This window comes from Xenopus tropicalis, chromosome 1 (genome assembly GCF_000004195.4).
Source record: "Xenopus tropicalis strain Nigerian chromosome 1, UCB_Xtro_10.0, whole genome shotgun sequence".
In the NCBI taxonomy this organism is placed as follows: domain Eukaryota; kingdom Metazoa; phylum Chordata; class Amphibia; order Anura; family Pipidae; genus Xenopus; species Xenopus tropicalis.
Window position 1 is genome coordinate 186,280,384 of NC_030677.2, and position 11,035 is coordinate 186,291,418.

The 11,035-nt window shown below is 39.8% G+C and overlaps 1 long non-coding RNA gene across 1 annotated transcript; it reads left to right on the forward strand.

Annotated features, from left to right (window-relative positions):
* Positions 1 to 5,750: 5,750 nt before the first annotated feature.
* Positions 5,751 to 7,147, forward strand: LOC116407909. Its single transcript, XR_004220600.1, has 2 exons — positions 5,751 to 6,887; positions 6,976 to 7,147. It is a non-coding gene; the product is annotated as an uncharacterized LOC116407909 (long non-coding RNA).
* The last annotated feature ends 3,888 nt before the right edge of the window (positions 7,148 to 11,035 follow it).

The window sequence follows — 11,035 nt, forward strand, 5'->3', positions numbered from 1 at the left end:
GGTGCCTGAACCAATACGTAACATTGCTACTCCTATGCCAGTAGAGGAGTCTATGCAATTGGGTTCTACTCGTCTATCCTTGGAAGAGAGACTTCGTAGACGCACCAATGGGTTATGCATGTACTGTGGTGAGGGGGGTCATTTCCGCAAAGATTGTCCAAAGAGGCCGGGAAACTGCAAAGCCTAAACAAGTCTGGGGAGTCTTGTTTGGGTAATGCAGTTTCTACTCCCCAATCTTTCTCCTCTAAAATCTTCATTCCCGTGCTCCTCGACTGGGAGTATGGTAATGCTAAGATTCTGGCCTTTTTGGATTCTGGAGCGGCTGGGAATTTTTTGGATGTTAACTTTGTCCGTAAGCTGGGTATTCCTTGTACCACTGTAGTCCCTCCAGTCAGGTTACTGGCTATTGATGGGAATCCGCTAGGGTGTGGGTTCGTGTCTTCTAGATCTCAGAATCTAGTCGTGTCCATTGAAGGTTTTCATAAGGAACAGTTATTTTTCTATCTAATCAACTGTCCTGACACTCCTTTGATTTTAGGTCTCCCATGGTTACAAAAACACAACCCACAAATTTACTGGGTTACCGTTAGGATACGAGGTTGGGGAGTACACTATGAAGTGTCTTGTTTAAAAGATCATCGTTGTCATGTTCAGGAAGTACTATTGAGACTTAGACAGCATCAGTTATATGCTAAGCTTGAAAAATGTATTTTTGAGGTTCCTTTCATTCATTTTCTGGGGTACATCATTTCTCAACATGGTTTAGAAATGGAACCAACCAAGGTAGAGGGTATTTTGAATTGGGCTCAACCGCTTTCCTTACGTGCCATTCAAAGATTTCTAGGTTTTGCCAATTATTATAGACAAGGGGTTTTCTTCCCTGGTGGCCCCAATCACGGCCCTTACAAAAAAGGGGGTTGATACTAGTATTTGGTCCATTGAAGCGATTAAAGCTTTTAAACTTCTTAAAGAAGCTTTTATTTCTGCTCCAGTGCTGCATCACCCAGATTCCACCTTACCATTCCTCGTTGAAGTTGACGCTTCTGAGGTGGGAGCCAGGGCGGTTTTGTCCCAGCGTCACCCTGTTACCTGTAAGGTACATCCTTGTGCCTTCTTTTCAAGAAAATTCTCCCCTACTGAGGCTAACTATGATATTGGTAACAGAGAATTGTTGGCAGTTAAATGGGCCTTTGAGGAGTAGAGACATCTGCTAGAAGGCGCTAAACATCCTGTTACCGTCTTCACTGATCATAAGAATTTGCTGTATATTGAATCTGCTAAACGTTTGAACCCTAGGCAGGCAAGATAGGCTTTGTTCTTTACCCGTTTCAATTTTATCCTGACATATAGACCTGGGTCCAAGAATGTAAAAGCCGATGCCCTTTCCAGGAGTTTTGTCACTTGTCCTAAAGAACACCTTGAACCTGACACTATTCTTCCTAAGGAAGTGTTTGTGGCTGCCCTGAGACCTGACCTGTTGGCCTCTCTCTCTGAAGCTCAAACTAACTTGCCTAGAAATGTACCATCTGGTAGGCTTTTTGTCCCAGAAAATTTACGCGAGGCTGTTTTGTCTGAGACTCATGATTCTAGGGTAGCAGGGCATCCTGGCCAAAGTAAGACTTGTTCACTGTTATCTCGTTCCCTTTGGTGGCCTACTATGAGACAAGATGTTGGCAAGTATATTAACTCTTGTGCTGTTTGCCAACGTTCCAAACCATCTAGGTCTCTACCTTAGGGCTTATTACAACCACTCCCTATTCCTGAGAGGCAGTGGACTCATATTTCCATGGACTTTATTGTTGAGCTGCCGTCCTCTAATGGTAATACTGTTATTTGGGTGGTAGTAGATCGCTTCAGTAAGATGTGTCATTTCATTCCCCTTCCCGCCCTCCCCTCTGCCAAAACTTTGGCTGGTCTTTTCATTGCTAATATATTTAAATACCTTGGAGCTCCATTGAATATTGTTTCTGATAGGGGGGTTCAGTTTGTCTGTAGGTTCTGGAGGGCATTTTGCTCTCTTTTGGGTACTGATCTGTCCTTTTCTTCAGCCTATCATCCTCAAACTAATGGTCAAACTGAAAGAACTAATCAGTCTCTGGAACAGTATTTGAGGTGTTATGTGTCCAATAATCAGTCTCAGTGGAGACAGAGAGTTCTTCCGTGGGCTGAGTTTGCCTTTAATAATGCCACTCATACTTCCACCGGGGAGTCTCCTTTTTTTTATTGTTTATGGTCTCCACCCAAGAGGTTTTTCTTTTTCTGAACACGTTTCTGCCGTTCTTGCTGCCAATTCTATGGTGGAACATTTTTCACAAGTTTGGCAGAAAATTCAAGATTCTCTGTCTTCGGCTGTGAGTACCCAAAAAAAAGCGGCTGATAGACATCGGAAGGAGTCACCAGAATATCAAGTTGGTGTGGTTATCTTCAAAGAATATATCACTTAGGGCTGAACTGGGGGCTCCACCCTGGTGTGTGATGCCCAACAATGTAGGGGGCTAATATTTTTTTATAAAGACTATTGCGGGCTCTGGTGAGGAAAAAAATTTCAGGGTGACAGGTTCCCTTTAAAGATTGGTCCTCTAAGCACTTCACCTGGTCTGGGAAAATGATTGCTATAATTAGTGATGAGCTAATTTTTTCGCCAGGCCTGGATCCATAGTAGAAATTCCACATTTTGCCATGAGCAAATTTTTTTTTTTTGCCGAGATATCTGTTCCGAAATGGAGTGATGAGCCACTTCAGAAGGCAGAGATTAAAAACAATTAGTATCTTAAAGGGAAAGTTCAATAATTTTCAATTGGTTTTCATTTTTTGTGGTTTTTCAGTTATTTAACTTTTTGTTCAGCAGCTCAGCAGTTATCTGGTTGCTAGGCTCTTGTCTATCTTAGCAATCAGACAGTGGTTTGAGTGAGAGACCGGAATATGAATAGGAGACAGTCTGAATAGAAATACAAGGAATAATAATTAAATAAAACTATAGCCCTAAAAGCTCGATAAACATGTTCTGACAGCAATTTGCATCTCCATTGGCTCTAAATGGAAGTAAAGCACTATCCCCTCCTGGGTCGAGATTGATCAATCAATAAATTGCCATGTGTCAACTAGCGCTCCTGTATGTGTATATTATCATTACTGTTGCCCTGACAAGTGTATCTTTTTTTACTAAGCGATTGATACCACATGTTCTCTGCTCCTTTGTTTTTCTTCTTGTAATTATACTTGTATAATTAATAGAAATTTTACCCTAGAAACCAGGCAGTTTGTGTAGCTCATATGTAGCTCAGAACAGGAGACAGGATCAAGTTACACACATGCTCAGAGAATAGGAAGGCTGCCGCTGGCACCTACAGGAAGGGGAGAGAGATTTCAGTGATGTCACTGTAGGCTTTACACTGCTGTAGGCTGCCAGCACCATATCTCAGAGAAGCAAGCAGGGATCTGGGAATTTAGATATGCAATAAGTACTTAAAAAGAATGCCTTTAGACTTATTTTTAATGTATATTAACCTTTCATTGTCCTTTAAGTCCGCTAAAAATCATTTAAATATTGAATAAACCACAGGATTGTTTTGCCTCCAATAAGGATTAATTATATCTTAGTTGGGATCAAGTACAAGGTACTGTTTTATTATTACAGAGAAAAAGGGAATCATTTAACCATTAAATAAACCCAATAGGGCTGTTCTGCCCCCAATAGGGGGTAATTATATCTTAGTTGGGATCAAGTACAGGTACTGTTTTATTATTACAGAGAAAAGGGAATAATTTAACCATTAAATAAACCCAATAGGGCTGTTCTGCCCCCAATAAGGGGTAATTATATCTTAGTTGGGATCAAGTACAAGGTACTGTTTTATTATTACAGAGAAAAGGGAATAATTTAACCATTAAATAAACCCAATAGGGCTGTTCTGCCCCCAATAAGGGGTAATTATATCTTAGTTGGGATCAAGTACAAGGTACTGTTTTATTATATTATACCAGAAAAAAAGAAAATACATTTTAAAAATTAGAATTATTGGCTTTTAATGGAGTCTATGGGTGATGGCCTTTCCGTAATTCGGAACTTTCTGGATAACGGGTTAATAAAAGCTAACAATAACAAAATTCTAGCCTCAAAAAATAATAGTATTTTGGCTCAGTGGCCCCAATTTAAAAGCTGTTTTAAAAGAGGAAAGCAAATAATCACAAAACTCTAAAGAATAAAAAACGAATACCAGTTGCTAAAAATTTGGTGTTGTGAAATTTGAAAAGACAGGAGATCTCTGGAGGTAGAATCGGAAGTTTCTACCGGCATGTGAATTCTGAACGGAAGATAATCAGAATAGAGCACAAAAGGGTTTGGAGGGTTTTCAATACCCTCTTACAAACATAGTTGTACCAGGCTCTGTAAAAGAGTTTTTGGGAGTTAACTGAGGGGTAGAACAAAGCCTTGGCAACCAAAAAGGAGTTTCAGGACTGTGTCCTTGCAGCTGGGCTGTATGAAGGTAAATCAGTACACTACAAATGATAAGACCCACCGCTCAGGATGCACTCTGGAATGCAGGGTACCCTGTTTCCCCAAAAATAAGACACTGTCTTATATATTTTTAAGCTCCAAAATATGCACTAGGTTTTATTTTCAGGGGATGTGTTATTTTTCCTCATGTGCCCTTTGATTGCCCCCTTTGATCCTCATGTGCCCTTTGATTGCCCCCTTTGTTCCTCATGTGCCCTTTGATTGCCCCCTTTGTTCCTCATGTGCCTTTTTTCATTGCCTCTCTGTTCTTTCTGTGGCCCCCAATCCTCCCGTGCACATTCTCATTCTTACCGGTACCTGCCCCTTGTCTACTCCTGCCTTCTCTCCCCTGTGCGCTGCCTGCGTGATCTCTCTCGCGCTGTCGCACCATCACAGCACATTGAGTGGTGACGTTGCGACAGTGCGAGAGAGATCACGCAGGCAGCGCACAGCGGTCGCAGTGCTAGACGGCTTCCATCGGTGGGTGTCTTATTTTCAAGGGGGTGCCTTACTTTCCGAGGGGGGGCGAAAAGGGGGGATGCCTTACTTTCAGAGGATGCCCTATTTTCGGGGAAACACGGTATCAGAAAACTGTCCATGAGATATGTCATGGGCCACTTGAAACCATACTAGCCACTGACTGGGTGTACAGCTCGGCAGGTTAACCCCTGCCGTGCTGGCTTACCCACAACATTGGCATTCTATAACCCCTTCAAGTTATGGTGATCTATTTTTAGGGAAAGATGCCTTATCTGGAAAACCCCAAGCCCCAAGCATTCAGGATAAGGGACGCTATACCTGTATCTATCAAACGTAAAGATTGTAGGGGCCCTAATAGCTGATTTACATTTTTCATATGATATCTGAAAGTGCCCGTTGGAGGTGTGTAGAAGACGATTTAGCAATTTATATCCAACAGTCACCAAATTTACTAACTGTATTAGTTTTTTTTGTTTTTTATTTGGAAAATAAACCAGGCTTGTGGAGTCGGTAGATAAATTCTCTGACTCCTCAGTTTCTGATACTTCCGACTCCACGACTCCGACTCCTCTGTTTTTAATATGCTAATGTATTTTATACATTCATACAGTCAATGAAAAGCAAGCTTCATGGTCACTCAACGTGTTCGTTTATACACTGCGTGCATTGGGCTTTATTCTTATAGCAGAGAAGTAATTAATTATGACTGTTTGTGAATTGGGACATTTAAACTTGCTTTATTTTTTTTTTTATTCCCATTTAAATTTAGTAGGAGTCGGAGTCGGTTCATTTTTTGCCGACTCCGACTCCAGGTACCCAAAATTGCCTCCGACTCCACAGCCCTGAAATAAACACAGTTATTTAAACAGTTAAAAGTCACAGTTATTGTAAAAAAAAAACAGTTTTCACAACTTTTTTTTTATTTGTGATTTTTCAGTTCAGACCTTTTGATAATGACTTCCATTAGTGGAAACTAGTTTTTTTTTTTGTGGTTTCAAACAAGTTTTTTTTGTTGATTTCCTGTGCCGTTACTAAAATGTATCAAATGACTGATATTTAGAAAACAAATTGTCAAGAAATCACTTGAAATAAAGTCAGGACCATGTAGGATTTTCTTATTATTATTGTCTGTGTACTGCTAATCAGTATTCACTATTCCATTCTGTGACATAACAATTAACAGCAGGGTTAAAGCAGGGAGTTGGTGACATCACACAATATGCAAATGAGCAGAGGAGGAGTCAGGAGTCACATGGAATTGTGAGTCATTTCCAGTAGGTTTTTGCCATGGAAACATTTAGATTTCTATTATTTTTTATTTTTTTGATAATATTCTTACTCTATTAAAGTGCATATCCGACTACAAGTAAAATGTTGTTTTACAGAATACTGTATTTGTTAAAGCATAGTAATTTGCAAGTAAATACACATTATTAATGTTTCTATTTAATGTGAATTACCAATTTCATCACCTGTATTTATATTTTATAAATAACTCACTGCTATTGGAGATATATAGATTTGGGTCAGACTAAATTGACTAATTAAAGTATTAATTAGTAAACACTGGAAGCAGCTGTGGGATTTATGATTAAGGAATAACAAATTGTTCCCTCTCTTGCAGAAGCAACTCAATATAATGACGACGATGATGCTTATATAGATGAGGTTACAACTGGTAAGATATAAACTCAGTGAAGGTATATAAGTAATTCAATATTTTATTTTTCATTGCAGTAGAAAATGCATTTGCTGAGAGTGAAACAGAAAAGAATGTTACATATAGAGGCATTGTGGCTGCTGAAACAAAAGGCACCAAAAATCAGATAATCAGCACTGCAGGATAGCTAATTGGTTTGTTAGCAGCTGGAGGGTTAATATATTATTTTGTAATAAAGCGATATTTCAAGTAAGTATCACTTTCCCCTTTTCTTTTCTATGTTGTACCCCGATAAAGCAAACCATTTATCCTATTCTTTTCCTATTTCCCGTTACAGAAGATGAATTAAATGAAGCAGAGGAAGGTGAGGCAGAACAGCTCAAAGAGAATGAAGAAAATGATGAATCTGAGGAGGAGGATGAAACCCCAAAGAGAAAAAAAGTGATAAAGAAGAAAGTAAAAAAGAAAAGAGCGGATGATGAATCTGAGGATGAGGAAGAAGCACAAAAGAGAAAAAAAGTGACAAAGAAGAAAGTGAGAAAGAAAAAGGGGACTAAAAAATAGTAAAAAAGACAAAGAAATTGAAGGTGCAGAGATGAGGAAGAAAGCAGCTAATATTTGTTCCAAGACACAGGAGATGCAGAACAATAATTTTGGATGTCTGTGGTTTCAGTACAGGAATGGGATCCATTATCTGGAAACCCTTTATCCAGAAAACTCTGAATTACGGAAAGCCTGTCTCCCATAGACTCCATTTTAATTAAAAAATTCAGATTTTTTAAATCGATTTCCTTTTTCTCTGTAATAATAAAACTGTACCTTGTATTTGATCCCAACTAAGATATAATTAATCCTTATTGAATGCAAAACAATCCTATTGCATTCATTAATGTTTTACTGATTTTTTAGTAGGCTTCAGGTATGCAGATCCAAAATATGGAAAGACCCCTTATCCGGAATACCCTTGGTCCCGAGCATTCTGGATAACAGGTCCTATACCTGTATTGGAAGCCAGTGGAACTGCAGCGCAAAAACGTATTTTCTAGCTAATTGTCGGGTGGTGGGTGTAAAGTTTGCACTGGGTTTATAGCTATCCAAGGACACCACTGTTGCATGCCTTTCTCTTTCAAAAACTTTAGTTCACACACAAAATCCGCTACCTGGAGTGCAAGTGCCAATTAATTATTCTATTTACACTGTATTAAGTTAATCACAGAAGCGGAGGGTGGGGTTTGAAAATTGATTAGATAAATAAAGCCTGCATTTAGAAATCAAATGGCCCATTGACCCTAACACACAGCCCGGTCCCTAGCCCCAATTCACTGCCCCACAGCTTGCTACCCACCCCCAGGCTGTGTACCCAGATCTATGGCCAGAATAGTCAAAACTTATAGTCGGCAAAAGGCATCCGTGCCCAATCTCTCCTATAGCCACAAAGGCCCACTTCACATTTCAATATACAGTCAATAGCGGAGTCATTAGTCCGACATTCTCTACTATTGACTGTGAAGTAAGAATGGGCTAGAGGGAAAAGCATTGGAAAATAAATAACTGGATATGGTGAGGATGGGGCAAAGGAAGAACAAATGTTAAAGAAAAGGAAGGTCAGGATTTAAGAGAAATATTGTAAAGATGGGTATAGTAGGTCAGAAATAGAAGGAGACTGATAAACAAAAACAGAAGAAGGGGCACACATTAAGGGCGAAGACATACGGGGAGATTATTCGCACACTGAAGGGGGGCGATTAGCCACAAAAGTCGCGACTAATCTATTCAGGGTGAAAACACACTGGGCTACTAGTAGCAGCTACTTTTTCAAGGCTACTAAACTCCAGAAACTGCCTTTGCTAAAACACACATAAAGACAATTATCAATATATGATATCAGCATTGTGTTTTTTAGTAGCCACAATAAGTAGCTGCTACTAGTAGCTCAGTGTGTCTTCCCCCTAAGGGCTCTGGCACACGGGGAGATTAGATGCCCGCGACAAAACTCCCTGTTCGCGGGCGACTAATCTCCCCGTGTGCCAGAGCCCTAAGACACATGGAGCTACATAATAGCAGCTACTTGTCACTGCTACTAAATTCCATAAAATACCCTACCGTAGACAATACTGAGAATTGCCTCTGCTACAACACATGTAGAGACAGTTATCAGTAAACGATCAGCATTGTCTATTTTAGTAGCCATGACAAATAGCTGCTACTAGTAGCTCTGAGTGTCTAAACTCTTACATTTACAATGTAATAATAAAAGAATCCCTCATCAGGAAGTCTGTTTAGTGCATACTCAATGCATTTTGTTGGTGTTCCATCTTCCTTAAGGGCAATGTGCTGTATATGACCGGCTCTGGGCTGCGCCATTTAAAACAATAAAATTCAGCATGAAAAATCATTGTGGGCGAAGAGACAAGTTAAAGTAAAACAAACAAATCCATTGGATGTGTATGATGTCAATCAACTTAGGAGGCGATCTTCTTAAAGGGCACCAATCAACCCTAAATTTGCTTTCCCCACTAGGGGGAAACAATAGTTTCTTTCATAAACCAATCCCCCTCGGTGCGAGGGCGCCCACACTAGGAGTGAACATTATGTGCATAAGCAGTGAGACTCCCCAAACGCTCATTATACACGTGTGTGTGATGCAGGAGCGCTGGATACGTCTCACTCTCCTACGTCGCACGCAAACACATGAGCGAGTTATACACACGTTAGTGCCACAGCATGGCTGCCTGAACTGGGGGCCCCATCCTGGTGCGTGAAGCCTAGCACTAACACCTAACACTATTGTTTCCCCCATTCGGAGTGTGGCTGACTTTAAAGAGATACTGACACCAGAAATAATATCTTTTTTTAATATCTATCCTAACATTGTCCTTGCATGCTATCTATAATGTTGCCATAAGAGTATTTCCTGATGCTTTTACATTCCCTATCTGATCCCCCATGTTCCTCTGAGGGGGCTGCCATATTTGTGCAGCAGGAGCCCATTAGCATTAGAAGCTGTAACTGACAGGCTGAGAAGGGGCAGTTGCATTTGGAGTAAGAAAAAAAAAGTTGAGCATAAAAATTGTTGCATGTAAAAATTTGTTGACTTCAATGCGTTTGCCGAATTTTTAACCATTTTTCAGGAGTTTGCAAATTTTTCGGTAGAGCAAAACAGGACAAATTCGCTCGTCACTGGTTATAATAATGTCGGCTCTAACTAAAGTCCTCTATATTTTTTTAAACACTGCGAATTTTCCTTCCCCAGTCATTCTTTAAAGGGGTGGTTATAGTATGTTATAGAATGGCCAATTCTAAGCAACTTTTCAATTGGTCTTTATTTTTTCTTTTTTTATAGTTTTGGAGCTTTTTGCTTTACTCTTCTGCATCTTTCCATCTATCAAATGGGGCTTACTGACCCCATCTAAAAGTCAAATGCTCTGTTACAATCCTGGGTTACCAGACTTTATTTGTATTACCAGCCCTGTGTCTGAGCTAAAGCAGTGGAACACTACAATGTGCAATCCAAGATCCAATGGATCAGAGATTAAAAATATTTAGTATCTTAAAGGGAAAGTTCACCTTTAAATTAACTTTTAGTATGACATAAACATTCATATACTGAGACAATATGCAATTGGTCTTCATTTTATATTTTTTGTGGTTTTTCAGTTATTTAACATTTTGTTCAGCAGCTGTCCAGTTTGCAATTTCAGCAGCTGTCTGGTTGCTAGGGTCTTGCTTACCTTAGTACTTAGAGTTTTGAGTGAGAGAGTGGAATATAAACTGGAGATATTTTATCTTTTCAAAATAGCAGCAGAGCTTTGGGCTAAATGGTTATTATGGAGACAGGCCTTAATGTCAGCCTTTCTAGTATATAAAATGTTCTTATGAGGAGAGTCAGAAATGTTATACATAGCATAGTTATAGCATAATAATCTGTAAAGCTTCAGCAATTTTTTGTGGGATAATTTGCAAGTCTTATTTATCATTTTTATTAAATAGACAGGTGCGTTGGAACTGGGTACCAAGAGGGCCGTGCTCCCCCAAAAATTGACATCATCGAGTCCGATTTTAAAATGGAAGATTATTATTATACTGAGCATCCTCTCCTGCGCTGTCCTCCCCAGTACATGCACCTTATAATCAGGGTCGGACTGGGCCGGCAGGGACACTGGTGAACACTACATGTTTGCATTTTTAGTTTTTTAATACATGACTGATGTGTAGCAAATATCCAATGGAGAAGACAATTTAATGCTTGTCATCTACGGGTGGGCGATATCTACGATTTGGTCGTTTGGCCCTGGGGCCAAACGATCGAATTAGAACACCGGTGATAGGAGCAGTTGGTTCGGGGACCGCATCAACGAGCCTATGGGGTTCCCGATCTGACTAAATTTTTTAACCTG